This window comes from Pungitius pungitius, chromosome 1 (genome assembly GCF_949316345.1).
Source record: "Pungitius pungitius chromosome 1, fPunPun2.1, whole genome shotgun sequence".
NCBI lineage: Eukaryota > Metazoa > Chordata > Actinopteri > Perciformes > Gasterosteidae > Pungitius > Pungitius pungitius.
The window spans coordinates 3819671-3845152 of NC_084900.1; the positions used below are offsets into that span (position 1 = coordinate 3819671).

At 49.1% G+C, this 25482-nt stretch overlaps 82 non-coding genes across 82 annotated transcripts; all 82 read right to left on the reverse strand.

Annotated features, from left to right (window-relative positions):
• Positions 1–218: 218 nt before the first annotated feature.
• trnan-guu (transfer RNA asparagine (anticodon GUU)) lies at positions 219–292 on the reverse strand. The gene has a single exon. It is a non-coding gene; the product is annotated as a tRNA-Asn (tRNA).
• A 301-nt stretch (positions 293–593) lies between these two features.
• trnan-guu (transfer RNA asparagine (anticodon GUU)) lies at positions 594–667 on the reverse strand. Its single transcript has one exon. It is a non-coding gene; the product is annotated as a tRNA-Asn (tRNA).
• Positions 668–777: 110 nt separating this feature from the next.
• On the reverse strand, positions 778–851 carry trnan-guu (transfer RNA asparagine (anticodon GUU)). The gene has a single exon. It is a non-coding gene; the product is annotated as a tRNA-Asn (tRNA).
• A 116-nt stretch (positions 852–967) lies between these two features.
• Positions 968–1041, reverse strand: trnan-guu (transfer RNA asparagine (anticodon GUU)). Its single transcript has one exon. It is a non-coding gene; the product is annotated as a tRNA-Asn (tRNA).
• A 941-nt stretch (positions 1042–1982) lies between these two features.
• trnan-guu (transfer RNA asparagine (anticodon GUU)) lies at positions 1983–2056 on the reverse strand. Its single transcript has one exon. It is a non-coding gene; the product is annotated as a tRNA-Asn (tRNA).
• A 485-nt stretch (positions 2057–2541) lies between these two features.
• trnan-guu (transfer RNA asparagine (anticodon GUU)) lies at positions 2542–2615 on the reverse strand. The gene has a single exon. It is a non-coding gene; the product is annotated as a tRNA-Asn (tRNA).
• Positions 2616–4211: 1596 nt separating this feature from the next.
• On the reverse strand, positions 4212–4285 carry trnan-guu (transfer RNA asparagine (anticodon GUU)). The gene has a single exon. It is a non-coding gene; the product is annotated as a tRNA-Asn (tRNA).
• Positions 4286–4401: 116 nt separating this feature from the next.
• Positions 4402–4475, reverse strand: trnan-guu (transfer RNA asparagine (anticodon GUU)). The gene has a single exon. It is a non-coding gene; the product is annotated as a tRNA-Asn (tRNA).
• Positions 4476–4586: 111 nt separating this feature from the next.
• On the reverse strand, positions 4587–4660 carry trnan-guu (transfer RNA asparagine (anticodon GUU)). Its single transcript has one exon. It is a non-coding gene; the product is annotated as a tRNA-Asn (tRNA).
• Positions 4661–4955: 295 nt separating this feature from the next.
• On the reverse strand, positions 4956–5029 carry trnan-guu (transfer RNA asparagine (anticodon GUU)). Its single transcript has one exon. It is a non-coding gene; the product is annotated as a tRNA-Asn (tRNA).
• Positions 5030–5145: 116 nt separating this feature from the next.
• trnan-guu (transfer RNA asparagine (anticodon GUU)) lies at positions 5146–5219 on the reverse strand. The gene has a single exon. It is a non-coding gene; the product is annotated as a tRNA-Asn (tRNA).
• Positions 5220–5335: 116 nt separating this feature from the next.
• trnan-guu (transfer RNA asparagine (anticodon GUU)) lies at positions 5336–5409 on the reverse strand. The gene has a single exon. It is a non-coding gene; the product is annotated as a tRNA-Asn (tRNA).
• Positions 5410–5520: 111 nt separating this feature from the next.
• trnan-guu (transfer RNA asparagine (anticodon GUU)) lies at positions 5521–5594 on the reverse strand. The gene has a single exon. It is a non-coding gene; the product is annotated as a tRNA-Asn (tRNA).
• A 301-nt stretch (positions 5595–5895) lies between these two features.
• trnan-guu (transfer RNA asparagine (anticodon GUU)) lies at positions 5896–5969 on the reverse strand. Its single transcript has one exon. It is a non-coding gene; the product is annotated as a tRNA-Asn (tRNA).
• Positions 5970–6269: 300 nt separating this feature from the next.
• Positions 6270–6343, reverse strand: trnan-guu (transfer RNA asparagine (anticodon GUU)). Its single transcript has one exon. It is a non-coding gene; the product is annotated as a tRNA-Asn (tRNA).
• Positions 6344–6459: 116 nt separating this feature from the next.
• On the reverse strand, positions 6460–6533 carry trnan-guu (transfer RNA asparagine (anticodon GUU)). The gene has a single exon. It is a non-coding gene; the product is annotated as a tRNA-Asn (tRNA).
• A 203-nt stretch (positions 6534–6736) lies between these two features.
• trnan-guu (transfer RNA asparagine (anticodon GUU)) lies at positions 6737–6810 on the reverse strand. Its single transcript has one exon. It is a non-coding gene; the product is annotated as a tRNA-Asn (tRNA).
• Positions 6811–7105: 295 nt separating this feature from the next.
• On the reverse strand, positions 7106–7179 carry trnan-guu (transfer RNA asparagine (anticodon GUU)). Its single transcript has one exon. It is a non-coding gene; the product is annotated as a tRNA-Asn (tRNA).
• A 301-nt stretch (positions 7180–7480) lies between these two features.
• Positions 7481–7554, reverse strand: trnan-guu (transfer RNA asparagine (anticodon GUU)). The gene has a single exon. It is a non-coding gene; the product is annotated as a tRNA-Asn (tRNA).
• A 110-nt stretch (positions 7555–7664) lies between these two features.
• Positions 7665–7738, reverse strand: trnan-guu (transfer RNA asparagine (anticodon GUU)). The gene has a single exon. It is a non-coding gene; the product is annotated as a tRNA-Asn (tRNA).
• A 484-nt stretch (positions 7739–8222) lies between these two features.
• On the reverse strand, positions 8223–8296 carry trnan-guu (transfer RNA asparagine (anticodon GUU)). Its single transcript has one exon. It is a non-coding gene; the product is annotated as a tRNA-Asn (tRNA).
• Positions 8297–8602: 306 nt separating this feature from the next.
• On the reverse strand, positions 8603–8676 carry trnan-guu (transfer RNA asparagine (anticodon GUU)). The gene has a single exon. It is a non-coding gene; the product is annotated as a tRNA-Asn (tRNA).
• A 571-nt stretch (positions 8677–9247) lies between these two features.
• Positions 9248–9321, reverse strand: trnan-guu (transfer RNA asparagine (anticodon GUU)). The gene has a single exon. It is a non-coding gene; the product is annotated as a tRNA-Asn (tRNA).
• Positions 9322–9437: 116 nt separating this feature from the next.
• Positions 9438–9511, reverse strand: trnan-guu (transfer RNA asparagine (anticodon GUU)). Its single transcript has one exon. It is a non-coding gene; the product is annotated as a tRNA-Asn (tRNA).
• Positions 9512–9627: 116 nt separating this feature from the next.
• On the reverse strand, positions 9628–9701 carry trnan-guu (transfer RNA asparagine (anticodon GUU)). The gene has a single exon. It is a non-coding gene; the product is annotated as a tRNA-Asn (tRNA).
• A 111-nt stretch (positions 9702–9812) lies between these two features.
• Positions 9813–9886, reverse strand: trnan-guu (transfer RNA asparagine (anticodon GUU)). The gene has a single exon. It is a non-coding gene; the product is annotated as a tRNA-Asn (tRNA).
• A 301-nt stretch (positions 9887–10187) lies between these two features.
• On the reverse strand, positions 10188–10261 carry trnan-guu (transfer RNA asparagine (anticodon GUU)). The gene has a single exon. It is a non-coding gene; the product is annotated as a tRNA-Asn (tRNA).
• Positions 10262–10740: 479 nt separating this feature from the next.
• On the reverse strand, positions 10741–10814 carry trnan-guu (transfer RNA asparagine (anticodon GUU)). The gene has a single exon. It is a non-coding gene; the product is annotated as a tRNA-Asn (tRNA).
• Positions 10815–10924: 110 nt separating this feature from the next.
• On the reverse strand, positions 10925–10998 carry trnan-guu (transfer RNA asparagine (anticodon GUU)). Its single transcript has one exon. It is a non-coding gene; the product is annotated as a tRNA-Asn (tRNA).
• Positions 10999–11114: 116 nt separating this feature from the next.
• On the reverse strand, positions 11115–11188 carry trnan-guu (transfer RNA asparagine (anticodon GUU)). Its single transcript has one exon. It is a non-coding gene; the product is annotated as a tRNA-Asn (tRNA).
• A 306-nt stretch (positions 11189–11494) lies between these two features.
• trnan-guu (transfer RNA asparagine (anticodon GUU)) lies at positions 11495–11568 on the reverse strand. Its single transcript has one exon. It is a non-coding gene; the product is annotated as a tRNA-Asn (tRNA).
• Positions 11569–12139: 571 nt separating this feature from the next.
• trnan-guu (transfer RNA asparagine (anticodon GUU)) lies at positions 12140–12213 on the reverse strand. Its single transcript has one exon. It is a non-coding gene; the product is annotated as a tRNA-Asn (tRNA).
• Positions 12214–12329: 116 nt separating this feature from the next.
• On the reverse strand, positions 12330–12403 carry trnan-guu (transfer RNA asparagine (anticodon GUU)). The gene has a single exon. It is a non-coding gene; the product is annotated as a tRNA-Asn (tRNA).
• A 116-nt stretch (positions 12404–12519) lies between these two features.
• trnan-guu (transfer RNA asparagine (anticodon GUU)) lies at positions 12520–12593 on the reverse strand. Its single transcript has one exon. It is a non-coding gene; the product is annotated as a tRNA-Asn (tRNA).
• Positions 12594–12704: 111 nt separating this feature from the next.
• Positions 12705–12778, reverse strand: trnan-guu (transfer RNA asparagine (anticodon GUU)). The gene has a single exon. It is a non-coding gene; the product is annotated as a tRNA-Asn (tRNA).
• A 301-nt stretch (positions 12779–13079) lies between these two features.
• On the reverse strand, positions 13080–13153 carry trnan-guu (transfer RNA asparagine (anticodon GUU)). The gene has a single exon. It is a non-coding gene; the product is annotated as a tRNA-Asn (tRNA).
• Positions 13154–13632: 479 nt separating this feature from the next.
• trnan-guu (transfer RNA asparagine (anticodon GUU)) lies at positions 13633–13706 on the reverse strand. Its single transcript has one exon. It is a non-coding gene; the product is annotated as a tRNA-Asn (tRNA).
• Positions 13707–13816: 110 nt separating this feature from the next.
• Positions 13817–13890, reverse strand: trnan-guu (transfer RNA asparagine (anticodon GUU)). Its single transcript has one exon. It is a non-coding gene; the product is annotated as a tRNA-Asn (tRNA).
• A 116-nt stretch (positions 13891–14006) lies between these two features.
• Positions 14007–14080, reverse strand: trnan-guu (transfer RNA asparagine (anticodon GUU)). Its single transcript has one exon. It is a non-coding gene; the product is annotated as a tRNA-Asn (tRNA).
• Positions 14081–14196: 116 nt separating this feature from the next.
• On the reverse strand, positions 14197–14270 carry trnan-guu (transfer RNA asparagine (anticodon GUU)). Its single transcript has one exon. It is a non-coding gene; the product is annotated as a tRNA-Asn (tRNA).
• A 248-nt stretch (positions 14271–14518) lies between these two features.
• trnan-guu (transfer RNA asparagine (anticodon GUU)) lies at positions 14519–14592 on the reverse strand. The gene has a single exon. It is a non-coding gene; the product is annotated as a tRNA-Asn (tRNA).
• A 116-nt stretch (positions 14593–14708) lies between these two features.
• trnan-guu (transfer RNA asparagine (anticodon GUU)) lies at positions 14709–14782 on the reverse strand. The gene has a single exon. It is a non-coding gene; the product is annotated as a tRNA-Asn (tRNA).
• A 110-nt stretch (positions 14783–14892) lies between these two features.
• Positions 14893–14966, reverse strand: trnan-guu (transfer RNA asparagine (anticodon GUU)). The gene has a single exon. It is a non-coding gene; the product is annotated as a tRNA-Asn (tRNA).
• Positions 14967–15077: 111 nt separating this feature from the next.
• On the reverse strand, positions 15078–15151 carry trnan-guu (transfer RNA asparagine (anticodon GUU)). Its single transcript has one exon. It is a non-coding gene; the product is annotated as a tRNA-Asn (tRNA).
• A 110-nt stretch (positions 15152–15261) lies between these two features.
• On the reverse strand, positions 15262–15335 carry trnan-guu (transfer RNA asparagine (anticodon GUU)). Its single transcript has one exon. It is a non-coding gene; the product is annotated as a tRNA-Asn (tRNA).
• A 116-nt stretch (positions 15336–15451) lies between these two features.
• trnan-guu (transfer RNA asparagine (anticodon GUU)) lies at positions 15452–15525 on the reverse strand. The gene has a single exon. It is a non-coding gene; the product is annotated as a tRNA-Asn (tRNA).
• Positions 15526–15773: 248 nt separating this feature from the next.
• trnan-guu (transfer RNA asparagine (anticodon GUU)) lies at positions 15774–15847 on the reverse strand. Its single transcript has one exon. It is a non-coding gene; the product is annotated as a tRNA-Asn (tRNA).
• A 116-nt stretch (positions 15848–15963) lies between these two features.
• Positions 15964–16037, reverse strand: trnan-guu (transfer RNA asparagine (anticodon GUU)). The gene has a single exon. It is a non-coding gene; the product is annotated as a tRNA-Asn (tRNA).
• Positions 16038–16337: 300 nt separating this feature from the next.
• On the reverse strand, positions 16338–16411 carry trnan-guu (transfer RNA asparagine (anticodon GUU)). The gene has a single exon. It is a non-coding gene; the product is annotated as a tRNA-Asn (tRNA).
• Positions 16412–16521: 110 nt separating this feature from the next.
• trnan-guu (transfer RNA asparagine (anticodon GUU)) lies at positions 16522–16595 on the reverse strand. The gene has a single exon. It is a non-coding gene; the product is annotated as a tRNA-Asn (tRNA).
• Positions 16596–16711: 116 nt separating this feature from the next.
• trnan-guu (transfer RNA asparagine (anticodon GUU)) lies at positions 16712–16785 on the reverse strand. Its single transcript has one exon. It is a non-coding gene; the product is annotated as a tRNA-Asn (tRNA).
• Positions 16786–16901: 116 nt separating this feature from the next.
• On the reverse strand, positions 16902–16975 carry trnan-guu (transfer RNA asparagine (anticodon GUU)). The gene has a single exon. It is a non-coding gene; the product is annotated as a tRNA-Asn (tRNA).
• Positions 16976–17276: 301 nt separating this feature from the next.
• trnan-guu (transfer RNA asparagine (anticodon GUU)) lies at positions 17277–17350 on the reverse strand. Its single transcript has one exon. It is a non-coding gene; the product is annotated as a tRNA-Asn (tRNA).
• Positions 17351–17645: 295 nt separating this feature from the next.
• trnan-guu (transfer RNA asparagine (anticodon GUU)) lies at positions 17646–17719 on the reverse strand. Its single transcript has one exon. It is a non-coding gene; the product is annotated as a tRNA-Asn (tRNA).
• Positions 17720–18014: 295 nt separating this feature from the next.
• On the reverse strand, positions 18015–18088 carry trnan-guu (transfer RNA asparagine (anticodon GUU)). Its single transcript has one exon. It is a non-coding gene; the product is annotated as a tRNA-Asn (tRNA).
• A 116-nt stretch (positions 18089–18204) lies between these two features.
• Positions 18205–18278, reverse strand: trnan-guu (transfer RNA asparagine (anticodon GUU)). The gene has a single exon. It is a non-coding gene; the product is annotated as a tRNA-Asn (tRNA).
• A 116-nt stretch (positions 18279–18394) lies between these two features.
• Positions 18395–18468, reverse strand: trnan-guu (transfer RNA asparagine (anticodon GUU)). Its single transcript has one exon. It is a non-coding gene; the product is annotated as a tRNA-Asn (tRNA).
• A 116-nt stretch (positions 18469–18584) lies between these two features.
• Positions 18585–18658, reverse strand: trnan-guu (transfer RNA asparagine (anticodon GUU)). Its single transcript has one exon. It is a non-coding gene; the product is annotated as a tRNA-Asn (tRNA).
• Positions 18659–19229: 571 nt separating this feature from the next.
• On the reverse strand, positions 19230–19303 carry trnan-guu (transfer RNA asparagine (anticodon GUU)). The gene has a single exon. It is a non-coding gene; the product is annotated as a tRNA-Asn (tRNA).
• A 116-nt stretch (positions 19304–19419) lies between these two features.
• trnan-guu (transfer RNA asparagine (anticodon GUU)) lies at positions 19420–19493 on the reverse strand. The gene has a single exon. It is a non-coding gene; the product is annotated as a tRNA-Asn (tRNA).
• Positions 19494–19609: 116 nt separating this feature from the next.
• trnan-guu (transfer RNA asparagine (anticodon GUU)) lies at positions 19610–19683 on the reverse strand. Its single transcript has one exon. It is a non-coding gene; the product is annotated as a tRNA-Asn (tRNA).
• A 301-nt stretch (positions 19684–19984) lies between these two features.
• On the reverse strand, positions 19985–20058 carry trnan-guu (transfer RNA asparagine (anticodon GUU)). Its single transcript has one exon. It is a non-coding gene; the product is annotated as a tRNA-Asn (tRNA).
• Positions 20059–20537: 479 nt separating this feature from the next.
• On the reverse strand, positions 20538–20611 carry trnan-guu (transfer RNA asparagine (anticodon GUU)). The gene has a single exon. It is a non-coding gene; the product is annotated as a tRNA-Asn (tRNA).
• A 110-nt stretch (positions 20612–20721) lies between these two features.
• On the reverse strand, positions 20722–20795 carry trnan-guu (transfer RNA asparagine (anticodon GUU)). Its single transcript has one exon. It is a non-coding gene; the product is annotated as a tRNA-Asn (tRNA).
• Positions 20796–20911: 116 nt separating this feature from the next.
• trnan-guu (transfer RNA asparagine (anticodon GUU)) lies at positions 20912–20985 on the reverse strand. The gene has a single exon. It is a non-coding gene; the product is annotated as a tRNA-Asn (tRNA).
• Positions 20986–21101: 116 nt separating this feature from the next.
• trnan-guu (transfer RNA asparagine (anticodon GUU)) lies at positions 21102–21175 on the reverse strand. The gene has a single exon. It is a non-coding gene; the product is annotated as a tRNA-Asn (tRNA).
• Positions 21176–21423: 248 nt separating this feature from the next.
• Positions 21424–21497, reverse strand: trnan-guu (transfer RNA asparagine (anticodon GUU)). The gene has a single exon. It is a non-coding gene; the product is annotated as a tRNA-Asn (tRNA).
• Positions 21498–21613: 116 nt separating this feature from the next.
• trnan-guu (transfer RNA asparagine (anticodon GUU)) lies at positions 21614–21687 on the reverse strand. Its single transcript has one exon. It is a non-coding gene; the product is annotated as a tRNA-Asn (tRNA).
• Positions 21688–21797: 110 nt separating this feature from the next.
• On the reverse strand, positions 21798–21871 carry trnan-guu (transfer RNA asparagine (anticodon GUU)). The gene has a single exon. It is a non-coding gene; the product is annotated as a tRNA-Asn (tRNA).
• Positions 21872–21987: 116 nt separating this feature from the next.
• Positions 21988–22061, reverse strand: trnan-guu (transfer RNA asparagine (anticodon GUU)). The gene has a single exon. It is a non-coding gene; the product is annotated as a tRNA-Asn (tRNA).
• Positions 22062–22177: 116 nt separating this feature from the next.
• Positions 22178–22251, reverse strand: trnan-guu (transfer RNA asparagine (anticodon GUU)). The gene has a single exon. It is a non-coding gene; the product is annotated as a tRNA-Asn (tRNA).
• Positions 22252–22552: 301 nt separating this feature from the next.
• trnan-guu (transfer RNA asparagine (anticodon GUU)) lies at positions 22553–22626 on the reverse strand. Its single transcript has one exon. It is a non-coding gene; the product is annotated as a tRNA-Asn (tRNA).
• Positions 22627–23105: 479 nt separating this feature from the next.
• trnan-guu (transfer RNA asparagine (anticodon GUU)) lies at positions 23106–23179 on the reverse strand. The gene has a single exon. It is a non-coding gene; the product is annotated as a tRNA-Asn (tRNA).
• A 110-nt stretch (positions 23180–23289) lies between these two features.
• Positions 23290–23363, reverse strand: trnan-guu (transfer RNA asparagine (anticodon GUU)). Its single transcript has one exon. It is a non-coding gene; the product is annotated as a tRNA-Asn (tRNA).
• Positions 23364–23479: 116 nt separating this feature from the next.
• On the reverse strand, positions 23480–23553 carry trnan-guu (transfer RNA asparagine (anticodon GUU)). The gene has a single exon. It is a non-coding gene; the product is annotated as a tRNA-Asn (tRNA).
• Positions 23554–23669: 116 nt separating this feature from the next.
• trnan-guu (transfer RNA asparagine (anticodon GUU)) lies at positions 23670–23743 on the reverse strand. The gene has a single exon. It is a non-coding gene; the product is annotated as a tRNA-Asn (tRNA).
• Positions 23744–23991: 248 nt separating this feature from the next.
• trnan-guu (transfer RNA asparagine (anticodon GUU)) lies at positions 23992–24065 on the reverse strand. Its single transcript has one exon. It is a non-coding gene; the product is annotated as a tRNA-Asn (tRNA).
• Positions 24066–24181: 116 nt separating this feature from the next.
• trnan-guu (transfer RNA asparagine (anticodon GUU)) lies at positions 24182–24255 on the reverse strand. Its single transcript has one exon. It is a non-coding gene; the product is annotated as a tRNA-Asn (tRNA).
• A 110-nt stretch (positions 24256–24365) lies between these two features.
• On the reverse strand, positions 24366–24439 carry trnan-guu (transfer RNA asparagine (anticodon GUU)). Its single transcript has one exon. It is a non-coding gene; the product is annotated as a tRNA-Asn (tRNA).
• A 116-nt stretch (positions 24440–24555) lies between these two features.
• Positions 24556–24629, reverse strand: trnan-guu (transfer RNA asparagine (anticodon GUU)). The gene has a single exon. It is a non-coding gene; the product is annotated as a tRNA-Asn (tRNA).
• A 479-nt stretch (positions 24630–25108) lies between these two features.
• Positions 25109–25182, reverse strand: trnan-guu (transfer RNA asparagine (anticodon GUU)). The gene has a single exon. It is a non-coding gene; the product is annotated as a tRNA-Asn (tRNA).
• A 110-nt stretch (positions 25183–25292) lies between these two features.
• trnan-guu (transfer RNA asparagine (anticodon GUU)) lies at positions 25293–25366 on the reverse strand. The gene has a single exon. It is a non-coding gene; the product is annotated as a tRNA-Asn (tRNA).
• Between the last annotated feature and the right edge of the window lie 116 nt (positions 25367–25482).

Genomic DNA, 25482 nt, shown 5'->3' on the forward strand with positions numbered 1-25482 from the left:
AAAAAGCATGTGCATAGTTTTATCTCCTCATCACGTCCCTGGGTGGGCTTGAACGACCAACCTTTCGGTTAACAGCCGAACGCGCTGACCAATTGCGCCACAGAGACCGTCGTGAGAGGCCCTTCGGTAATTAGGCACGATAGGGAGGCCGCTCCCACCAGTCAATTAAGAATTGAGTATATTTTTAAAACCATGTGCACATTTTTTTCTCCTCATCACGTCCCTGGGTGGGCTTGAACCACCATCCTTTCGGTTAACAGCCGAACGCGCTGACCAATTGCGCCACAGAGACCGTTGTGAGAGGCCCTTCCGTAATTAGGCACAATAGGGAGGCCGCTCCCACCAGTCATTTAAGAATTGAGTATATTTTTAAAACCATGTGCACATTTTTTTCTCCTCATCACGTCCGTGGGTGGGCTTGAACCACCATCCTTTCGGTTAACAGCCGAACGCGCTGACCAATTGCGCCACAGAGACCGCTAGGAGAGGCCCTTCGGTAATTAGGCACGAAAGGGAGCCCGCTCCCACCAGTCATTTAAGAAATGAGTATACTTCAATAACATATGGTGAGTGCATATTTTTTCTCCTCAAAACGTCCCTGGGTGGGCTTGAACCACCAACCTTTCGGTTAACAGCCGAACGCGCTGACCAATTGCGCCACAGAGACCGTCGTGAGAGGCCCTTCGGTAATTAGGCACAATAGGGAGGCCGCTCCCACCAGTCAATTAAGAAATTAGTATATTTAAAAAGCATGTGCATAGTTTTATCTCCTCAAAACGTCCCTGGGTGGGCTTGAACCACCAACCTTTCGGTTAACAGCCGAACGCGCTGACCAATTGCGCCACAGAGACCGTCGTGGGAGGCCCTTCGGTAATTAGGCACGATAGGGAGCCCGCTCCCACCAGTCATTTAAGAAATGAGTATACTTCAATAACATATGGCGAGTGCATATTTTTTCTCCTCAAAACGTCCCTGGGTGGGCTTGAACCACCAACCTTTCGGTTAACAGCCGAACGCGCTGACCAATTGCGCCACAGAGACCGTCGTGAGAGGCCCTTCGGTAATTAGGCACAATAGGGAGGCCGCTCCCACCAGTCAATTAAGAAATTAGTATATTTAAAAAGCATGTGCATAGTTTTATCTCCTCAAAACGTCCCTGGGTGGGCTTGAACCACCAACCTTTCGGTTAAGAAATTAGTATACTTCAATAACATATGGCGAGTGCATATTTTTTCTCCTCAAAACGTCCCTGAGTGGGATTGAACCACCAACCTTTCGGTTAACAGCCGAACGCGCTGACCAATTGCGCCACAGAGACCGTTAGGAGAGGCCCTTCGGTAATTAGGCACGATAGGGAGGCCGCTCCCACCAGTCAATTAAGAAATGAGTATATTTAAAAAGCATGTGCATAGTTTTATCTCCTCATCACGTCCCTGGGTGGGCTTGAACGACCAACCTTTCGGTTAACAGCCGAACGCGCTGACCAATTGCGCCACAGAGACCGTCGTGAGAGGCCCTTCGGTAATTAGGCACGATAGGGAGGCCGCTCCCACCAGTCAATTAAGAAATGAGTATATTTAAAAAGCATGTGCATAGTTTTATCTCCTCATCACGTCCCTGGGTGGGCTTGAACGACCAACCTTTCGGTTAACAGCCGAACGCGCTGACCAATTGCGCCACAGAGACCGTCGTGAGAGGCCCTTCGGTAATTAGGCACAATAGGGAGGCCGCTCCCACCAGTCATTTAAGAATTGAGTATATTTTTAAAACCATGTGCACATTTTTTTCTCCTCCTCACGTCCCTGGGTGGGCTTGAACCACCATCCTTTCGGTTAACAGCGGAACGCGCTGACCAATTGCGCCACAGAGACCGTTAGGAGAGGCCCTTCGGTAATTAGGCACAATAGGGAGGCCGCTCCCACCAGTCATTTAAGAATTGAGTATATTTTTAAAACCATGTGCACATTTTTTTCTCCTCATCACGTCCCTGGGTGGGCTTGAACCACCATCCTTTCGGTTAACAGCCGAACGCGCTGACCAATTGCGCCACAGAGACCGTTGTGAGAGGCCCTTCCGTAATTAGGCACAATAGGGAGGCCGCTCCCACCAGTCATTTAAGAATTGAGTATATTTTTAAAACCATGTGCACATTTTTTTCTCCTCATCACGTCCGTGGGTGGGCTTGAACCACCATCCTTTCGGTTAACAGCCGAACGCGCTGACCAATTGCGCCACAGAGACCGCTAGGAGAGGCCCTTCGGTAATTAGGCACAATAGGGAGGCCGCTCCCACCAGTCAATTAAGAAATTAGTATATTTAAAAAGCATGTGCATAGTTTTATCTCCTCAAAACGTCCCTGGGTGGGCTTGAAGCACCAACCTTTCGGTTAACAGCCGAACGCGCTGACCAATTGCGCCACAGAGACCGCTAGGAGAGGCCCTTCGGTAATTAGGCACGATAGGGAGCCCGCTCCCACCAGTCATTTAAGAAATGAGTATACTTCAATAACATATGGTGAGTGCATATTTTTTCTCCTCAAAACGTCCCTGGGTGGGCTTGAACCACCAACCTTTCGGTTAACAGCCGAACGCGCTGACCAATTGCGCCACAGAGACCGTCGTGGGAGGCCCTTCGGTAATTAGGCACGATAGGGAGCCCGCTCCCACCAGTCATTTAAGAAATGAGTATACTTCAATAACATATGGTGAGTGCATATTTTTTCTCCTCAAAACGTCCCTGGGTGGGCATGAACCACCAACCTTTCGGTTAACAGCCGAACGCGCTGACCAATTGCGCCACAGAGACCGTTGTGAGAAGGCCTTGCGTAATTACGCACGATAGGGAGGCCTGTCCCACCAGTTAATTAAGAAATGAGTATACTTCAATAACATATGGTGAGTGCATATTTTTTCTCCTCAAAACATCCCTGGGTGGGCTTGAACCACCAACCTTTCGGTTAACAGCCGAACGCGCTGACCAATTGCGCCACAGAGACCGTCGTGAGAGGCCCTTCGGTAATTAGGCACGATAGGGAGGCCGCTCCCACCAGTCAATTAAGAAATGAGTATATTTAAAAAGCATGTGCATAGTTTTATCTCCTCATCACGTCCCTGGGTGGGCTTGAACGACCAACCTTTCGGTTAACAGCCGAACGCGCTGACCAATTGCGCCACAGAGACCGTCGTGAGAGGCCCTTCGGTAAATAGGCACGATAGGGAGGCCGCTCCCACCAGTCAATTAAGAAATGAGTATATTTAAAAAGCATGTGCATAGTTTTATCTCCTCATCACGTCCCTGGGTGGGCTTGAACGACCAACCTTTCGGTTAACAGCCGAACGCGCTGACCAATTGCGCCACAGAGACCGTCGTGAGAGGCCCTTCGGTAATTAGGCACAATAGGGAGGCCGCTCCCACCAGTCATTTAAGAATTGAGTATATTTTTAAAACCATGTGCACATTTTTTTCTCCTCCTCACGTCCCTGGGTGGGCTTGAACCACCATCCTTTCGGTTAACAGCGGAACGCGCTGACCAATTGCGCCACAGAGACCGTTAGGAGAGGCCCTTCGGTAATTAGGCACGATAGGGAGGCCGCTCCCACCAGTCAATTAAGAAATGAGTATATTTAAAAAGCATGTGCATAGTTTTATCTCCTCATCACGTCCCTGGGTGGGCTTGAACGACCAACCTTTCGGTTAACAGCCGAACGCGCTGACCAATTGCGCCACAGAGACCGTCGTGAGAGGCCCTTCGGTAATTAGGCACGATAGGGAGGCCGCTCCCACCAGTCAATTAAGAAATGAGTATATTTAAAAAGCATGTGCATAGTTTTATCTCCTCATCACGTCCCTGGGTGGGCTTGAACGACCAACCTTTCGGTTAACAGCCGAACGCGCTGACCAATTGCGCCACAGAGACCGTCGTGAGAGGCCCTTCGGTAATTAGGCACAATAGGGAGGCCGCTCCCACCAGTCATTTAAGAATTGAGTATATTTTTAAAACCATGTGCACATTTTTTTCTCCTCCTCACGTCCCTGGGTGGGCTTGAACCACCATCCTTTCGGTTAACAGCGGAACGCGCTGACCAATTGCGCCACAGAGACCGTTAGGAGAGGCCCTTCGGTAATTAGGCACAATAGGGAGGCCGCTCCCACCAGTCAATTAAGAAATTAGTATATTTAAAAAGCATGTGCATAGTTTTATCTCCTCAAAACGTCCCTGGGTGGGCTTGAACCACCAACCTTTCGGTTAACAGCCGAACGCGCTGACCAATTGCGCCACAGAGACCGCTAGGAGAGGCCCTTCGGTAATTAGGCACGAAAGGGAGCCCGCTCCCACCAGTCATTTAAGAAATGAGTATACTTCAATAACATATGGTGAGTGCATATTTTTTCTCCTCAAAACGTCCCTGGGTGGGCTTGAACCACCAACCTTTCGGTTAACAGCCGAACGCGCTGACCAATTGCGCCACAGAGACCGTCGTGAGAGGCCCTTCGGTAATTAGGCACGATAGGGAGCCCGCTCCCACCAGTCATTTAAGAATTGAGTATATTTTTAAAACCATGTGCACATTTTTTTCTCCTCATCACGTCCCTGGGTGGGCTTGAACCACCATCCTTTCGGTTAACAGCCGAACGCGCTGACCAATTGCGCCACAGAGACCGTTGTGAGAGGCCCTTCCGTAATTAGGCACAATAGGGAGGCCGCTCCCACCAGTCATTTAAGAATTGAGTATATTTTTAAAACCATGTGCACATTTTTTTCTCCTCATCACGTCCGTGGGTGGGCTTGAACCACCATCCTTTCGGTTAACAGCCGAACGCGCTGACCAATTGCGCCACAGAGACCGTTGTGAGAGGCACTTCGGTAATAAGGCACGATAGGGAGGCCGCTCCCACCAGTCAATTAAGAAATTAGTATATTTAAAAAGCATGTGCATAGTTTTATCTCCTCAACACGTCCCTGGGTGGGCTTGAACCACCAACCTTTCGGTTAACAGCCGAACGCGCTGACCAATTGCGCCACAGAGACCGTCGTGAGAGGCCTTTCGGTAATTAAGCACAATAGGGAGGCCGCTCCCACCAGTCAATTAAGAAATTAGTATACTTCAATAACATATGGCGAGTGCATATTTTTTCTCTTCAAAACGTCCCTGGGTGGGCTTGAACCACCAACCTTTCGGTTAACAGCCGAACGCGCTGACCAATTGCGCCACAGAGACCGTCATGGGAGGCCCTTCGGTAATTAGGCACGATAGGGAGCCCGCTCCCACCAGTCATTTAAGAAATGAGTATACTTCAATAACATATGGCGAGTGCATATTTTTTCTCCTCAAAACGTCCCTGGGTGGGCTTGAACCACCAACCTTTCGGTTAACAGCCGAACGCGCTGACCAATTGCGCCACAGAGACCGTTAGGAGAGGCCCTTCGGTAATTAGGCACAATAGGGAGGCCGCTCCCACCAGTCATTTAAGAATTGAGTATATTTTTAAAACCATGTGCACATTTTTTTCTCCTCATCACGTCCCTGGGTGGGCTTGAACCACCATCCTTTCGGTTAACAGCCGAACGCGCTGACCAATTGCGCCACAGAGACCGTTGTGAGAGGCCCTTCCGTAATTAGGCACAATAGGGAGGCCGCTCCCACCAGTCATTTAAGAATTGAGTATATTTTTAAAACCATGTGCACATTTTTATCTCCTCAACACGTCCCTGGGTGGCCTTGAACCACCAACCTTTCGGTTAACAGCCGAACGCGCTGACCAATTGCGCCACAGAGACCGTCGTGAGAGGCCTTTCGGTAATTAAGCACAATAGGGAGGCCGCTCCCACCAGTCAATTAAGAAATTAGTATACTTCAATAACATATGGCGAGTGCATATTTTTTCTCCTCAAAACGTCCCTGGGTGGGATTGAACCACCAACCTTTCGGTTAACAGCCGAACGCGCTGACCAATTGCGCCACAGAGACCGTTAGGAGAGGCCCTTCGGTAATTAGGCACAATAGGGAGGCCGCTCCCACCAGTCAATTAAGAAATTAGTATATTTAAAAAGCATGTGCATAGTTTTATCTCCTCAAAACGTCCCTGGGTGGGCTTGAAGCACCAACCTTTCGGTTAACAGCCGAACGCGCTGACCAATTGCGCCACAGAGACCGCTAGGAGAGGCCCTTCGGTAATTAGGCACGATAGGGAGCCCGCTCCCACCAGTCATTTAAGAAATGAGTATACTTCAATAACATATGGTGAGTGCATATTTTTTCTCCTCAAAACGTCCCTGGGTGGGCTTGAACCACCAACCTTTCGGTTAACAGCCGAACGCGCTGACCAATTGCGCCACAGAGACCGTCGTGGGAGGCCCTTCGGTAATAAGGCACGATAGGGAGCCCGCTCCCACCAGTCATTTAAGAAATGAGTATACTTCAATAACATATGGTGAGTGCATATTTTTTCTCCTCAAAACGTCCCTGGGTGGGCTTGAACCACCAACCTTTCGGTTAACAGCCGAACGCGCTGACCAATTGCGCCACAGAGACCGTCGTGAGAGGCCCTTCGGTAATTAGGCACAATAGGGAGGCCGCTCCCACCAGTCAATTAAGAAATTAGTATATTTAAAAAGCATGTGCATAGTTTTATCTCCTCATCACGTCCCTGGGTGGGCTTGAACCACCAACCTTTCGGTTAAGAAATTAGTATACTTCAATAACATATGGCGAGTGCATATTTTTTCTCCTCAAAACGTCCCTGGGTGGGATTGAACCACCAACCTTTCGGTTAACAGCCGAACGCGCTGACCAATTGCGCCACAGAGACCGTTAGGAGAGGCCCTTCGGTAATTAGGCACGATAGGGAGGCCGCTCCCACCAGTCAATTAAGAAATGAGTATATTTAAAAAGCATGTGCATAGTTTTATCTCCTCATCACGTCCCTGGGTGGGCTTGAACGACCAACCTTTCGGTTAACAGCCGAACGCGCTGACCAATTGCGCCACAGAGACCGTCGTGAGAGGCCCTTCGGTAATTAGGCACGATAGGGAGGCCGCTCCCACCAGTCAATTAAGAATTGAGTATATTTTTAAAACCATGTGCACATTTTTTTCTCCTCATCACGTCCCTGGGTGGGCTTGAACCACCATCCTTTCGGTTAACAGCCGAACGCGCTGACCAATTGCGCCACAGAGACCGTTGTGAGAGGCCCTTCCGTAATTAGGCACAATAGGGAGGCCGCTCCCACCAGTCATTTAAGAATTGAGTATATTTTTAAAACCATGTGCACATTTTTTTCTCCTCATCACGTCCGTGGGTGGGCTTGAACCACCATCCTTTCGGTTAACAGCCGAACGCGCTGACCAATTGCGCCACAGAGACCGCTAGGAGAGGCCCTTCGGTAATTAGGCACGAAAGGGAGCCCGCTCCCACCAGTCATTTAAGAAATGAGTATACTTCAATAACATATGGTGAGTGCATATTTTTTCTCCTCAAAACGTCCCTGGGTGGGCTTGAACCACCAACCTTTCGGTTAACAGCCGAACGCGCTGACCAATTGCGCCACAGAGACCGTCGTGAGAGGCCCTTCGGTAATTAGGCACAATAGGGAGGCCGCTCCCACCAGTCAATTAAGAAATTAGTATATTTAAAAAGCATGTGCATAGTTTTATCTCCTCAAAACGTCCCTGGGTGGGCTTGAACCACCAACCTTTCGGTTAACAGCCGAACGCGCTGACCAATTGCGCCACAGAGACCGTCGTGGGAGGCCCTTCGGTAATTAGGCACGATAGGGAGGCCTGTCCCACCAGTTAATTAAGAAATGAGTATACTTCAAAACAATATTGCGAGAGCATATTTTTTCTCCTCAAAACGTCCCTGGCTGGGCTTGAACCACCAACCTTTCGGTTAACAGCCGAACGCGCTGACCAATTGCGCCACAGAAATGGTCGTGAGAGGCCCTTCGGTAATTAGGCACAATAGGGAGGCCGCTCCCACCAGTCAATTAAGAAATTAGTATATTTAAAAAGCATGTGCATAGTTTTATCTCCTCATCACGTCACTGGGTGGGCTTGAAACACCAACCTTTCAGTTAACAGCCGAACGCGCTGACCAATTGCGCCACAGAGACCGTCGTGAGAGGCCCTTCGGTAATTAGGCATAATAGGGAGGCCGCTCCCACCAGTCAATTAAGAAATTAGTATATTTAAAAAGCATGTGCATAGTTTTATCTCCTCATCACGTCCCTGGGTGGGCTTGAACCACCAACCTTTCGGTTAACAGCCGAACGCGCTGACCAATTGCGCCACAGAGACCGTCGTGAGAGGCCCTTCGGTAATTAGGCACGATAGGGAGCCCGCTCCCACCAGTCATTTAAGAAATGAGTATACTTCAATAACATATGGTGAGTGCATATTTTTTCTCCTCAAAACGTCCCTGGGTGGGCTTAAACCACCAACCTTTCGGTTAACAGCCGAACGCGCTGACCAATTGCGCCACAGAGACCGTCGTGGGAGGCCCTTCGGTAATTAGGCACGATAGGGAGCCCGCTCCCACCAGTCATTTAAGAAATGAGTATACTTCAATAACATATGGCGAGTGCATATTTTTTCTCCTCAAAACGTCCCTGGGTGGGCTTGAACCACCAACCTTTCGGTTAACAGCCGAACGCGCTGACCAATTGCGCCACAGAGACCGTCGTGAGAGGCCCTTCGGTAATTAGGCACAATAGGGAGGCCGCTCCCACCAGTCAATTAAGAAATTAGTATATTTAAAAAGCATGTGCATAGTTTTATCTCCTCAAAACGTCCCTGGGTGGGCTTGAACCACCAACCTTTCGGTTAAGAAATTAGTATACTTCAATAACATATGGCGAGTGCATATTTTTTCTCCTCAAAACGTCCCTGAGTGGGATTGAACCACCAACCTTTCGGTTAACAGCCGAACGCGCTGACCAATTGCGCCACAGAGACCGTTAGGAGAGGCCCTTCGGTAATTAGGCACGATAGGGAGGCCGCTCCCACCAGTCAATTAAGAAATGAGTATATTTAAAAAGCATGTGCATAGTTTTATCTCCTCATCACGTCCCTGGGTGGGCTTGAACGACCAACCTTTCGGTTAACAGCCGAACGCGCTGACCAATTGCGCCACAGAGACCGTCGTGAGAGGCCCTTCGGTAATTAGGCACGATAGGGAGGCCGCTCCCACCAGTCAATTAAGAAATTAGTATATTTAAAAAGCATGTGCATAGTTTTATCTCCTCAACACGTCCCTGGGTGGGCTTGAACCACCAACCTTTCGGTTAACAGCCGAACGCGCTGACCAATTGCGCCACAGAGACCGTCGTGAGAGGCCTTTCGGTAATTAAGCACAATAGGGAGGCCGCTCCCACCAGTCAATTAAGAAATTAGTATACTTCAATAACATATGGCGAGTGCATATTTTTTCTCTTCAAAACGTCCCTGGGTGGGCTTGAACCACCAACCTTTCGGTTAACAGCCGAACGCGCTGACCAATTGCGCCACAGAGACCGTCGTGGGAGGCCCTTCGGTAATTAGGCACGATAGGGAGCCCGCTCCCACCAGTCATTTAAGAAATGAGTATACTTCAATAACATATGGCGAGTGCATATTTTTTCTCCTCAAAACGTCCCTGGGTGGGCTTGAACCACCAACCTTTCGGTTAACAGCCGAACGCGCTGACCAATTGCGCCACAGAGACCGTTAGGAGAGGCCCTTCGGTAATTAGGCACAATAGGGAGGCCGCTCCCACCAGTCATTTAAGAATTGAGTATATTTTTAAAACCATGTGCACATTTTTTTCTCCTCATCACGTCCCTGGGTGGGCTTGAACCACCATCCTTTCGGTTAACAGCCGAACGCGCTGACCAATTGCGCCACAGAGACCGTTGTGAGAGGCCCTTCCGTAATTAGGCACAATAGGGAGGCCGCTCCCACCAGTCATTTAAGAATTGAGTATATTTTTAAAACCATGTGCACATTTTTATCTCCTCAACACGTCCCTGGGTGGCCTTGAACCACCAACCTTTCGGTTAACAGCCGAACGCGCTGACCAATTGCGCCACAGAGACCGTCGTGAGAGGCCTTTCGGTAATTAAGCACAATAGGGAGGCCGCTCCCACCAGTCAATTAAGAAATTAGTATACTTCAATAACATATGGCGAGTGCATATTTTTTCTCCTCAAAACGTCCCTGGGTGGGATTGAACCACCAACCTTTCGGTTAACAGCCGAACGCGCTGACCAATTGCGCCACAGAGACCGTTAGGAGAGGCCCTTCGGTAATTAGGCACGATAGGGAGGCCGCTCCCACCAGTCAATTAAGAAATGAGTATATTTAAAAAGCATGTGCATAGTTTTATCTCCTCATCACGTCCCTGGGTGGGCTTGAACGACCAACCTTTCGGTTAACAGCCGAACGCGCTGACCAATTGCGCCACAGAGACCGTCGTGAGAGGCCCTTCGGTAATTAGGCACGATAGGGAGGCCGCTCCCACCAGTCAATTAAGAAATGAGTATATTTAAAAAGCATGTGCATAGTTTTATCTCCTCATCACGTCCCTGGGTGGGCTTGAACGACCAACCTTTCGGTTAACAGCCGAACGCGCTGACCAATTGCGCCACAGAGACCGTCGTGAGAGGCCCTTCGGTAATTAGGCACAATAGGGAGGCCGCTCCCACCAGTCATTTAAGAATTGAGTATATTTTTAAAACCATGTGCACATTTTTTTCTCCTCCTCACGTCCCTGGGTGGGCTTGAACCACCATCCTTTCGGTTAACAGCCGAACGCGCTGACCAATTGCGCCACAGAGACCGTTAGGAGAGGCACTTCGGTAATTAGGCACAATAGGGAGGCCGCTCCCACCAGTCAATTAAGAAATTAGTATATTTAAAAAGCATGTGCATAGTTTTATCTCCTCAAAACGTCCCTGGGTGGGCTTGAACCACCAACCTTTCGGTTAACAGCCGAACGCGCTGACCAATTGCGCCACAGAGACCGCTAGGAGATGCCCTTCGGTAATTAGGCACGAAAGGGAGCCCGCTCCCACCAGTCATTTAAGAAATGAGTATACTTCAATAACATATGGTGAGTGCATATTTTTTCTCCTCAAAACGTCCCTGGGTGGGCTTGAACCACCAACCTTTCGGTTAACAGCCGAACGCGCTGACCAATTGCGCCACAGAGACCGTCGTGGGAGGCCCTTCGGTAATTAGGCACGATAGGGAGCCCGCTCCCACCAGTCATTTAAGAAATGAGTATACTTCAATAAAATATGGCGAGTGCATATTTTTTCTCCTCAAAACGTCCCTGGGTGGGCTTGAACCACCAACCTTTCGGTTAACAGCCGAATGCGCTGACCAATTGCGCCACAGAGACCGTTAGGAGAGGCCCTTCGGTAATTAGGCACGATAGGGAGCCCGCTCCCACCAGTCATTTAAGAAATGAGTATACTTCAATAACATATGGCGAGTGCATATTTTTTCTCCTCAAAACGTCCCTGGGTGGGCTTGAACCACCAACCTTTCGGTTAACAGCCGAACGCGCTGACCAATTGCGCCACAGAGACCGTCGTGAGAGGCCCTTCGGTAATTAGGCACAATAGGGAGGCCGCTCCCACCAGTCAATTAAGAAATTAGTATATTTAAAAAGCATGTGCATAGTTTTATCTCCTCAAAACGTCCCTGGGTGGGCTTGAACCACCAACCTTTCGGTTAAGAAATTAGTATACTTCAATAACATATGGCGAGTGCATATTTTTTCTCCTCAAAACGTCCCTGAGTGGGATTGAACCACCAACCTTTCGGTTAACAGCCGAACGCGCTGACCAATTGCGCCACAGAGACCGTTAGGAGAGGCCCTTCGGTAATTAGGCACGATAGGGAGGCCGCTCCCACCAGTCAATTAAGAAATGAGTATATTTAAAAAGCATGTGCATAGTTTTATCTCCTCATCACGTCCCTGGGTGGGCTTGAACGACCAACCTTTCGGTTAACAGCCGAACGCGCTGACCAATTGCGCCACAGAGACCGTCGTGAGAGGCCCTTCGGTAATTAGGCACGATAGGGAGGCCGCTCCCACCAGTCAATTAAGAAATTAGTATATTTAAAAAGCATGTGCATAGTTTTATCTCCTCAACACGTCCCTGGGTGGGCTTGAACCACCAACCTTTCGGTTAACAGCCGAACGCGCTGACCAATTGCGCCACAGAGACCGTCGTGAGAGGCCTTTCGGTAATTAAGCACAATAGGGAGGCCGCTCCCACCAGTCAATTAAGAAATTAGTATACTTCAATAACATATGGCGAGTGCATATTTTTTCTCTTCAAAACGTCCCTGGGTGGGCTTGAACCACCAACCTTTCGGTTAACAGCCGAACGCGCTGACCAATTGCGCCACAGAGACCGTCGTGGGAGGCCCTTCGGTAATTAGGCACGATAGGGAGCCCGCTCCCACCAGTCATTTAAGAAATGAGTATACTTCAATAACATATGGCGAGTGCATATTTTTTCTCCTCAAAACGTCCCTGGGTGGGCTTGAACCACCAACCTTTCGGTTAACAGCCGAACGCGCTGACCAATTGCGCCACAGAGACCGTTAGGAGAGGCCCTTCGGTAATTAGGCACAATAGGGAGGCCGCTCCCACCAGTCATTTAAGAATTGAGTATATTTTTAAAACCATGTGCACATTTTTTTCTCCTCATCACGTCCCTGGGTGGGCTTGAACCACCATCCTTTCGGTTAACAGCCGAACGCGCTGACCAATTGCGCCACAGAGACCGTTGTGAGAGGCCCTTCCGTAATTAGGCACAATAGGGAGGCCGCTCCCACCAGTCATTTAAGAATTGAGTATATTTTTAAAACCATGTGCACATTTTTATCTCCTCAACACGTCCCTGGGTGGCCTTGAACCACCAACCTTTCGGTTAACAGCCGAACGCGCTGACCAATTGCGCCACAGAGACCGTCGTGAGAGGCCTTTCGGTAATTAAGCACAATAGGGAGGCCGCTCCCACCAGTCAATTAAGAAATTAGTATACTTCAATAACATATGGCGAGTGCATATTTTTTCTCCTCAAAACGTCCCTGGGTGGGATTGAACCACCAACCTTTCGGTTAACAGCCGAACGCGCTGACCAATTGCGCCACAGAGACCGTTAGGAGAGGCCCTTCGGTAATTAGGCACGATAGGGAGGCCGCTCCCACCAGTCAATTAAGAAATGAGTATATTTAAAAAGCATGTGCATAGTTTTATCTCCTCATCACGTCCCTGGGTGGGCTTGAACGACCAACCTTTCGGTTAACAGCCGAACGCGCTGACCAATTGCGCCACAGAGACCGTCGTGAGAGGCCCTTCGGTAATTAGGCACGATAGGGAGGCCGCTCCCACCAGTCAATTAAGAAATGAGTATATTTAAAAAGCATGTGCATAGTTTTATCTCCTCATCACGTCCCTGGGTGGGCTTGAACGACCAACCTTTCGGTTAACAGCCGAACGCGCTGACCAATTGCGCCACAGAGACCGTCGTGAGAGGCCCTTCGGTAATTAGGCACAATAGGGAGGCCGCTCCCACCAGTCATTTAAGAATTGAGTATATTTTTAAAACCATGTGCACATTTTTTTCTCCTCCTCACGTCCCTGGGTGGGCTTGAACCACCATCCTTTCGGTTAACAGCCGAACGCGCTGACCAATTGCGCCACAGAGACCGTTAGGAGAGGCACTTCGGTAATTAGGCACAATAGGGAGGCCGCTCCCACCAGTCAATTAAGAAATTAGTATATTTAAAAAGCATGTGCATAGTTTTATCTCCTCAAAACGTCCCTGGGTGGGCTTGAACCACCAACCTTTCGGTTAACAGCCGAACGCGCTGACCAATTGCGCCACAGAGACCGCTAGGAGAGGCCCTTCGGTAATTAGGCACGAAAGGGAGCCCGCTCCCACCAGTCATTTAAGAAATGAGTATACTTCAATAACATATGGTGAGTGCATATTTTTTCTCCTCAAAACGTCCCTGGGTGGGCTTGAACCACCAACCTTTCGGTTAACAGCCGAACGCGCTGACCAATTGCGCCACAGAGACCGTCGTGGGAGGCCCTTCGGTAATTAGGCACGATAGGGAGCCCGCTCCCACCAGTCATTTAAGAAATGAGTATACTTCAATAAAATATGGCGAGTGCATATTTTTTCTCCTCAAAACGTCCCTGGGTGGGCTTGAACCACCAACCTTTCGGTTAACAGCCGAACGCGCTGACCAATTGCGCCACAGAGACCGTTAGGAGAGGCCCTTCGGTAATTAGGCACAATAGGGAGGCCGCTCCCACCAGTCATTTAAGAATTGAGTATATTTTTAAAACCATGTGCACATTTTTTTCTCTGACCAATTCGCTGACCAATTGCGCCACAGAGACCGTTGTGAGAGGCACTTCGGTAATAAGGCACGATAGGGAGGCCGCTCCCACCAGTCAATTAAGAAATTAGTATATTTAAAAAGCATGTGCATAGTTTTATCTCCTCAACACGTCCCTGGGTGGGCTTGAACCACCAACCTTTCGGTTAACAGCCGAACGCGCTGACCAATTGCGCCACAGAGACCGTCGTGAGAGGCCTTTCGGTAATTAAGCACAATAGGGAGGCCGCTCCCACCAGTCAATTAAGAAATTAGTATACTTCAATAACATATGGCGAGTGCATATTTTTTCTCCTCAAAACGTCCCTGGGTGGGATTGAACCACCAACCTTTCGGTTAACAGCCGAACGCGCTGACCAATTGCGCCACAGAGACCGTTGTGAGAGGCACTTCGGTAATAAGGCACGATAGGGAGGCCGCTCCCACCAGTCAATTAAGAAATTAGTATATTTAAAAAGCATGTGCATAGTTTTATCTCCTCAAAACGTCCCTGGGTGGGCTTGAACCACCAACCTTTCGGTTAACAGCCGAACGCGCTGACCAATTGCGCCACAGAGACCGTCGTGAGAGGCCCTTCGGTAATTAGGCACAATAGGGAGGCCGCTCCCACCAGTCATTTAAGAATTGAGTATATTTTTAAAACCATGTGCACATTTTTTTCTCCTCATCACGTCCCTGGGTGGGCTTGAACCACCATCCTTTCGGTTAACAGCCGAACGCGCTAACCAATTGCGCCACAGAGACCGTTAGGAGAGGCCCTTCGGTAATTAGGCACGATAGGGAGGCCGCTCCCACCAGTCAATTAAGAAATGAGTATATTTAAAAAGCATGTGCATAGTTTTATCTCCTCAAAACGTCCCTGGGTGGGCTTGAACCACCAACCTTTCGGTTAACAGCCGAACGCGCTGACCAATTGCGCCACAGAGACCGTCGTGGGAGGCCCTTCGGTAATTAGGCACGATAGGGAGCCCGCTCCCACCAGTCATTTAAGAAATGAGTATACTTCAATAACATATGGCGAGTGCATATTTTTTCTCCTCAAAACGTCCCTGGGTGGGCTTGAACCACCAACCTTTCGGTTAACAGCCGAACGCGCTGACCAATTGCGCCACAGAGACCGTTAGGAGAGGCCCTTCGGTAATTAGGCACAATAGGGAGGCCGCTCCCACCAGTCATTTAAGAATTGAGTATATTTTTAAAACCATGTGCACATTTTTTTCTCTGACCAATTCGCTGACCAATTGCGCCACAGAGACCGTTGTGAGAGGCACTTCGGTAATAAGGCACGATAGGGAGGCCGCTCCCACCAGTCAATTAAGAAATTAGTATATTTAAAAAGCATGTGCATAGTTTTATCTCCTCAACACGTCCCTGGGTGGGCTTGAACCACCAACCTTTCGGTTAACAGCCGAACGCGCTGACCAATTGCGCCACAGAGACCGTCGTGAGAGGCCTTTCGGTAATTAAGCACAATAGGGAGGCCGCTCCCACCAGTCAATTAAGAAATTAGTATACTTCAATAACATATGGCGAGTGCATATTTTTTCTCCTCAAAACGTCCCTGGGTGGGATTGAACCACCAACCTTTCGGTTAACAGCCGAACGCGCTGACCAATTGCGCCACAGAGACCGTTAGGAGAGGCCCTTCGGTAATTAGGCACAATAGGGAGGCCGCTCCCACCAGTCAATTAAGAAATTAGTATATTTAAAAAGCATGTGCATAGTTTTATCTCCTCAACACGTCCCTGGGTGGGCTTGAACCACCAACCTTTCGGTTAACAGCTGAACGCGCTGACCAATTGCGCCACAGAGACCGTCGTGAGAGGCCTTTCGGTAATTAAGCACAATAGGGAGGCCGCTCCCACCAGTCAATTAAGAAATTAGTATACTTCAATAACATATGGCGAGTGCATATTTTTTCTCCTCAAAACGTCCCTGGGTGGGATTGAACCACCAACCTTTCGGTTAACAGCCGAACGCGCTGACCAATTGCGCCACAGAGACCGTTAGGAGAGGCCCTTCGGTAATTAGGCACAATAGGGAGGCCGCTCCCACCAGTCAATTAAGAAATGAGTATATTTAAAAAGCATGTGCACATTTTTATCTCCTCAAAACGTCCCTGGGTGGGCTTGAACCACCAACCTTTCGGTTAACAGCCGAACGCGCTGACCAATTGCGCCACAGAGACCGTCGTGAGAGGCCCTTCGGTAATTAGGCACGATAGGGAGCCCGCTCCCACCAGTCATTTAAGAAATGAGTATACTTCAATAACATATGGTGAGTGCATATTTTTTCTCCTCAAAACGTCCCTGGGTGGGCTTGAACCACCAACCTTTCGGTTAACAGCCGAACGCGCTGACCAATTGCGCCACAGAGACCGTCGTGGGAGGCCCTTCGGTAATTAGGCACGATAGGGAGCCCGCTCCCACCAGTCATTTAAGAAATGAGTATACTTCAATAACATATGGCGAGTGCATATTTTTTCTCCTCAAAACGTCCCTGGGTGGGCTTGAACCACCAACCTTTCGGTTAACAGCCGAACGCGCTGACCAATTGCGCCACAGAGACCGTCGTGGGAGGCCCTTCGGTAATTAGGCACGATAGGGAGCCCGCTCCCACCAGTCATTTAAGAAATGAGTATACTTCAATAACATATGGCGAGTGCATATTTTTTCTCCTCAAAACGTCCCTGGGTGGGCTTGAACCACCAACCTTTCGGTTAACAGCCAAACGCGCTGACCAATTGCGCCACAGAGACCATTAGGAGAGGCCCTTCGGTAATTAGGCACAATAGGGAGGCCGCTCCCACCAGTCATTTAAGAATTGAGTATATTTTTAAAACCATGTGCACATTTTTTTCTCCTCATCACGTCCCTGGGTGGGCTTGAACCACCATCCTTTCGGTTAACAGCCGAACGCGCTGACCAATTGCGCCACAGAGACCGTCGTGAGAGGCCCTTCGGTAATTAGGCACAATAGGGAGGCCGCTCCCACCAGTCATTTAAGAATTGAGTATATTTTTAAAACCATGTGCACATTTTTTTCTCCTCATCACGTCCCTGGGTGGGCTTGAACCACCATCCTTTCGGTTAACAACCGAACGCGCTGACCAATTGCGCCACAGAGACCGTTAGGAGAGGCCCTTCGGTAATTAGGCACGATAGGGAGGCCGCTCCCACCAGTCAATTAAGAAATGAGTATATTTAAAAAGCATGTGCATAGTTTTATCTCCTCAACACGTCCCTGGGTGGGCTTGAACCACCATCCTTTCGGTTAACAGCCGAACGCGCTGACCAATTGCGCCACAGAGACCGTTGTGAGAGGCCCTTCCGTAATTAGGCACAATAGGGAGGCCGCTCCCACCAGTCATTTAAGAATTGAGTATATTTTTAAAACCATGTGCACATTTTTTTCTCCTCATCACGTCCGTGGGTGGGCTTGAACCACCATCCTTTCGGTTAACAGCCGAACGCGCTGACCAATTGCGCCACAGAGACCGTTGTGAGAGGCACTTCGGTAATAAGGCACGATAGGGAGGCCGCTCTTACCAGTCAATTAAGAAATTAGTATATTTAAAAAGCATGTGCATAGTTTTATCTCCTCAACACGTCCCTGGGTGGGCTTGAACCACCAACCTTTCGGTTAACAGCCGAACGCGCTGACCAATTGCGCCACAGAGACCGCTAGGAGAGGCCCTTCGGTAATTAGGCACGAAAGGGAGCCCGCTCCCACCAGTCATTTAAGAAATGAGTATACTTCAATAACATATGGTGAGTGCATATTTTTTCTCCTCAAAACGTCCCTGGGTGGGCTTGAACCACCAACCTTTCGGTTAACAGCCGAACGCGCTGACCAATTGCGCCACAGAGACCGTCGTGGGAGGCCCTTCGGTAATTAGGCACGATAGGGAGCCCGCTCCCACCAGTCATTTAAGAAATGAGTATACTTCAATAAAATATGGCGAGTGCATATTTTTTCTCCTCAAAACGTCCCTGGGTGGGCTTGAACCACCAACCTTTCGGTTAACAGCCGAACGCGCTGACCAATTGCGCCACAGAGACCGTTAGGAGAGGCCCTTCGGTAATTAGGCACGATAGGGAGCCCGCTCCCACCAGTCATTTAAGAAATGAGTATACTTCAATAACATATGGCGAGTGCATATTTTTTCTCCTCAAAACGTCCCTGGGTGGGCTTGAACCACCAACCTTTCGGTTAACAGCCGAACGCGCTGACCAATTGCGCCACAGAGACCGTCGTGAGAGGCCCTTCGGTAATTAGGCACAATAGGGAGGCCGCTCCCACCAGTCAATTAAGAAATTAGTATATTTAAAAAGCATGTGCATAGTTTTATCTCCTCAAAACGTCCCTGGGTGGGCTTGAACCACCAACCTTTCGGTTAAGAAATTAGTATACTTCAATAACATATGGCGAGTGCATATTTTTTCTCCTCAAAACGTCCCTGAGTGGGATTGAACCACCAACCTTTCGGTTAACAGCCGAACGCGCTGACCAATTGCGCCACAGAGACCGTTAGGAGAGGCCCTTCGGTAATTAGGCACGATAGGGAGGCCGCTCCCACCAGTCAATTAAGAAATGAGTATATTTAAAAAGCATGTGCATAGTTTTATCTCCTCATCACGTCCCTGGGTGGGCTTGAACGACCAACCTTTCGGTTAACAGCCGAACGCGCTGACCAATTGCGCCACAGAGACCGTCGTGAGAGGCCCTTCGGTAATTAGGCACGATAGGGAGGCCGCTCCCACCAGTCAATTAAGAAATTAGTATATTTAAAAAGCATGTGCATAGTTTTATCTCCTCAACACGTCCCTGGGTGGGCTTGAACCACCAACCTTTCGGTTAACAGCCGAACGCGCTGACCAATTGCGCCACAGAGACCGTCGTGAGAGGCCTTTCGGTAATTAAGCACAATAGGGAGGCCGCTCCCACCAGTCAATTAAGAAATTAGTATACTTCAATAACATATGGCGAGTGCATATTTTTTCTCTTCAAAACGTCCCTGGGTGGGCTTGAACCACCAACCTTTCGGTTAACAGCCGAACGCGCTGACCAATTGCGCCACAGAGACCGTCGTGGGAGGCCCTTCGGTAATTAGGCACGATAGGGAGCCCGCTCCCACCAGTCATTTAAGAAATGAGTATACTTCAATAACATATGGCGAGTGCATATTTTTTCTCCTCAAAACGTCCCTGGGTGGGCTTGAACCACCAACCTTTCGGTTAACAGCCGAACGCGCTGACCAATTGCGCCACAGAGACCGTTAGGAGAGGCCCTTCGGTAATTAGGCACAATAGGGAGGCCGCTCCCACCAGTCATTTAAGAATTGAGTATATTTTTAAAACCATGTGCACATTTTTATCTCCTCAACACGTCCCTGGGTGGCCTTGAACCACCAACCTTTCGGTTAACAGCCGAACGCGCTGACCAATTGCGCCACAGAGACCGTCGTGAGAGGCCTTTCGGTAATTAAGCACAATAGGGAGGCCGCTCCCACCAGTCAATTAAGAAATTAGTATACTTCAATAACATATGGCGAGTGCATATTTTTTCTCCTCAAAACGTCCCTGGGTGGGATTGAACCACCAACCTTTCGGTTAACAGCCGAACGCGCTGACCAATTGCGCCACAGAGACCGTTAGGAGAGGCCCTTCGGTAATTAGGCACGATAGGGAGGCCGCTCCCACCAGTCAATTAAGAAATGAGTATATTTAAAAAGCATGTGCATAGTTTTATCTCCTCATCACGTCCCTGGGTGGGCTTGAACGACCAACCTTTCGGTTAACAGCCGAACGCGCTGACCAATTGCGCCACAGAGACCGTCGTGAGAGGCCCTTCGGTAATTAGGCACGATAGGGAGGCCGCTCCCACCAGTCAATTAAGAAATGAGTATATTTAAAAAGCATGTGCATAGTTTTATCTCCTCATCACGTCCCTGGGTGGGCTTGAACGACCAACCTTTCGGTTAACAGCCGAACGCGCTGACCAATTGCGCCACAGAGACCGTCGTGAGAGGCCCTTCGGTAATTAGGCACAATAGGGAGGCCGCTCCCACCAGTCATTTAAGAATTGAGTATATTTTTAAAACCATGTGCACATTTTTTTCTCCTCCTCACGTCCCTGGGTGGGCTTGAACCACCATCCTTTCGGTTAACAGCCGAACGCGCTGACCAATTGCGCCACAGAGACCGTTAGGAGAGGCACTTCGGTAATTAGGCACAATAGGGAGGCCGCTCCCACCAGTCAATTAAGAAATTAGTATATTTAAAAAGCATGTGCATAGTTTTATCTCCTCAAAACGTCCCTGGGTGGGCTTGAACCACCAACCTTTCGGTTAACAGCCGAACGCGCTGACCAATTGCGCCACAGAGACCGCTAGGAGAGGCCCTTCGGTAATTAGGCACGAAAGGGAGCCCGCTCCCACCAGTCATTTAAGAAATGAGTATACTTCAATAACATATGGTGAGTGCATATTTTTTCTCCTCAAAACGTCCCTGGGTGGGCTTGAACCACCAACCTTTCGGTTAACAGCCGAACGCGCTGACCAATTGCGCCACAGAGACCGTCGTGGGAGGCCCTTCGGTAATTAGGCACGATAGGGAGCCCGCTCCCACCAGTCATTTAAGAAATGAGTATACTTCAATAAAATATGGCGAGTGCATATTTTTTCTCCTCAAAACGTCCCTGGGTGGGCTTGAACCACCAACCTTTCGGTTAACAGCCGAACGCGCTGACCAATTGCGCCACAGAGACCGTTAGGAGAGGCCCTTCGGTAATTAGGCACAATAGGGAGGCCGCTCCCACCAGTCATTTAAGAATTGAGTATATTTTTAAAACCATGTGCACATTTTTTTCTCTGACCAATTCGCTGACCAATTGCGCCACAGAGACCGTTGTGAGAGGCACTTCGGTAATAAGGCACGATAGGGAGGCCGCTCCCACCAGTCAATTAAGAAATTAGTATATTTAAAAAGCATGTGCATAGTTTTATCTCCTCAACACGTCCCTGGGTGGGCTTGAACCACCAACCTTTCGGTTAACAGCCGAACGCGCTGACCAATTGCGCCACAGAGACCGTCGTGAGAGGCCTTTCGGTAATTAAGCACAATAGGGAGGCCGCTCCCACCAGTCAATTAAGAAATTAGTATACTTCAATAACATATGGCGAGTGCATATTTTTTCTCCTCAAAACGTCCCTGGGTGGGATTGAACCACCAACCTTTCGGTTAACAGCCGAACGCGCTGACCAATTGCGCCACAGAGACCGTTGTGAGAGGCACTTCGGTAATAAGGCACGATAGGGAGGCCGCTCCCACCAGTCAATTAAGAAATTAGTATATTTAAAAAGCATGTGCATAGTTTTATCTCCTCAACACGTCCCTGGGTGGGCTTGAACCACCAACCTTTCGGTTAACAGCCGAACGCGCTGACCAATTGCGCCACAGAGACCGTCGTGAGAGGCCTTTCGGTAATTAAGCACAATAGGGAGGCCGCTCCCACCAGTCAATTAAGAAATTAGTATACTTCAATAACATATGGCGAGTGCATATTTTTTCTCTTCAAAACGTCCCTGGGTGGGCTTGAACCACCAACCTTTCGGTTAACAGCCGAACGCGCTGACCAATTGCGCCACAGAGACCGTCGTGGGAGGCCCTTCGGTAATTAGGCACGATAGGGAGCCCGCTCCCACCAGTCATTTAAGAAATGAGTATACTTCAATAACATATGGCGAGTGCATATTTTTTCTCCTCAAAACGTCCCTGGGTGGGCTTGAACCACCAACCTTTCGGTTAACAGCCGAACGCGCTGACCAATTGCGCCACAGAGACCGTTAGGAGAGGCCCTTCGGTAATTAGGCACAATAGGGAGGCCGCTCCCACCAGTCATTTAAGAATTGAGTATATTTTTAAAACCATGTGCACATTTTTATCTCCTCAACACGTCCCTGGGTGGCCTTGAACCACCAACCTTTCGGTTAACAGCCGAACGCGCTGACCAATTGCGCCACAGAGACCGTCGTGAGAGGCCTTTCGGTAATTAAGCACAATAGGGAGGCCGCTCCCACCAGTCAATTAAGAAATTAGTATACTTCAATAACATATGGCGAGTGCATATTTTTTCTCCTCAAAACGTCCCTGGGTGGGATTGAACCACCAACCTTTCGGTTAACAGCCGAACGCGCTGACCAATTGCGCCACAGAGACCGTTAGGAGAGGCCCTTCGGTAATTAGGCACGATAGGGAGGCCGCTCCCACCAGTCAATTAAGAAATGAGTATATTTAAAAAGCATGTGCATAGTTTTATCTCCTCATCACGTCCCTGGGTGGGCTTGAACGACCAACCTTTCGGTTAACAGCCGAACGCGCTGACCAATTGCGCCACAGAGACCGTCGTGAGAGGCCCTTCGGTAATTAGGCACGATAGGGAGGCCGCTCCCACCAGTCAATTAAGAAATGAGTATATTTAAAAAGCATGTGCATAGTTTTATCTCCTCATCACGTCCCTGGGTGGGCTTGAACGACCAACCTTTCGGTTAACAGCCGAACGCGCTGACCAATTGCGCCACAGAGACCGTCGTGAGAGGCCCTTCGGTAATTAGGCACAATAGGGAGGCCGCTCCCACCAGTCATTTAAGAATTGAGTATATTTTTAAAACCATGTGCACATTTTTTTCTCCTCCTCACGTCCCTGGGTGGGCTTGAACCACCATCCTTTCGGTTAACAGCCGAACGCGCTGACCAATTGCGCCACAGAGACCGTTAGGAGAGGCACTTCGGTAATTAGGCACAATAGGGAGGCCGCTCCCACCAGTCAATTAAGAAATTAGTATATTTAAAAAGCATGTGCATAGTTTTATCTCCTCAAAACGTCCCTGGGTGGGCTTGAACCACCAACCTTTCGGTTAACAGCCGAACGCGCTGACCAATTGCGCCACAGAGACCGCTAGGAGAGGCCCTTCGGTAATTAGGCACGAAAGGGAGCCCGCTCCCACCAGTCATTTAAGAAATGAGTATACTTCAATAACATATGGTGAGTGCATATTTTTTCTCCTCAAAACGTCCCTGGGTGGGCTTGAACCACCAACCTTTCGGTTAACAGCCGAACGCGCTGACCAATTGCGCCACAGAGACCGTCGTGGGAGGCCCTTCGGTAATTAGGCACGATAGGGAGCCCGCTCCCACCAGTCATTTAAGAAATGAGTATACTTCAATAAAATATGGCGAGTGCATATTTTTTCTCCTCAAAACGTCCCTGGGTGGGCTTGAACCACCAACCTTTCGGTTAACAGCCGAACGCGCTGACCAATTGCGCCACAGAGACCGTTAGGAGAGGCCCTTCGGTAATTAGGCACAATAGGGAGGCCGCTCCCACCAGTCATTTAAGAATTGAGTATATTTTTAAAACCATGTGCACATTTTTTTCTCTGACCAATTCGCTGACCAATTGCGCCACAGAGACCGTTGTGAGAGGCACTTCGGTAATAAGGCACGATAGGGAGGCCGCTCCCACCAGTCAATTAAGAAATTAGTATATTTAAAAAGCATGTGCATAGTTTTATCTCCTCAACACGTCCCTGGGTGGGCTTGAACCACCAACCTTTCGGTTAACAGCCGAACGCGCTGACCAATTGCGCCACAGAGACCGTCGTGAGAGGCCTTTCGGTAATTAAGCACAATAGGGAGGCCGCTCCCACCAGTCAATTAAGAAATTAGTATACTTCAATAACATATGGCGAGTGCATATTTTTTCTCCTCAAAACGTCCCTGGGTGGGATTGAACCACCAACCTTTCGGTTAACAGCCGAACGCGCTGACCAATTGCGCCACAGAGACCGTTGTGAGAGGCACTTCGGTAATAAGGCACGATAGGGAGGCCGCTCCCACCAGTCAATTAAGAAATTAGTATATTTAAAAAGCATGTGCATAGTTTTATCTCCTCAACACGTCCCTGGGTGGGCTTGAACCACCAACCTTTCGGTTAACAGCCGAACGCGCTGACCAATTGCGCCACAGAGACCGTCGTGAGAGGCCTTTCGGTAATTAAGCACAATAGGGAGGCCGCTCCCACCAGTCAATTAAGAAATTAGTATACTTCAATAACATATGGCGAGTGCATATTTTTTCTCCTCAAAACGTCCCTGGGTGGGATTGAACCACCAACCTTTCGGTTAACAGCCGAACGCGCTGACCAATTGCGCCACAGAGACCGTTAGGAGAGGCCCTTCGGTAATTAGGCACGATAGGGAGGCCGCTCCCACCAGTCAATTAAGAAATGAGTATATTTAAAAAGCATGTGCATAGTTTTATCTCCTCATCACGTCCCTGGGTGGGCTTGAACGACCAACCTTTCGGTTAACAGCCGAACGCGCTGACCAATTGCGCCACAGAGACCGTCGTGAGAGGCCCTTCGGTAATTAGGCACGATAGGGAGGCCGCTCCCACCAGTCAATTAAGAAATGAGTATATTTAAAAAGCATGTGCATAGTTTTATCTCCTCATCACGTCCCTGGGTGGGCTTGAACGACCAACCTTTCGGTTAACAGCCGAACGCGCTGACCAATTGCGCCACAGAGACCGTCGTGAGAGGCCCTTCGGTAATTAGGCACAATAGGGAGGCCGCTCCCACCAGTCATTTAAGAATTGAGTATATTTTTAAAACCATGTGCACATTTTTTTCTCCTCCTCACGTCCCTGGGTGGGCTTGAACCACCATCCTTTCGGTTAACAGCCGAACGCGCTGACCAATTGCGCCACAGAGACCGTTAGGAGAGGCACTTCGGTAATTAGGCACAATAGGGAGGCCGCTCCCACCAGTCAATTAAGAAATTAGTATATTTAAAAAGCATGTGCATAGTTTTATCTCCTCAAAACGTCCCTGGGTGGGCTTGAACCACCAACCTTTCGGTTAACAGCCGAACGCGCTGACCAATTGCGCCACAGAGACCGTCGTGGGAGGCCCTTCGGTAATTAGGCACGAAAGGGAGCCCGCTCCCACCAGTCATTTAAGAAATGAGTATACTTCAATAACATATGGTGAGTGCATATTTTTTCTCCTCAAAA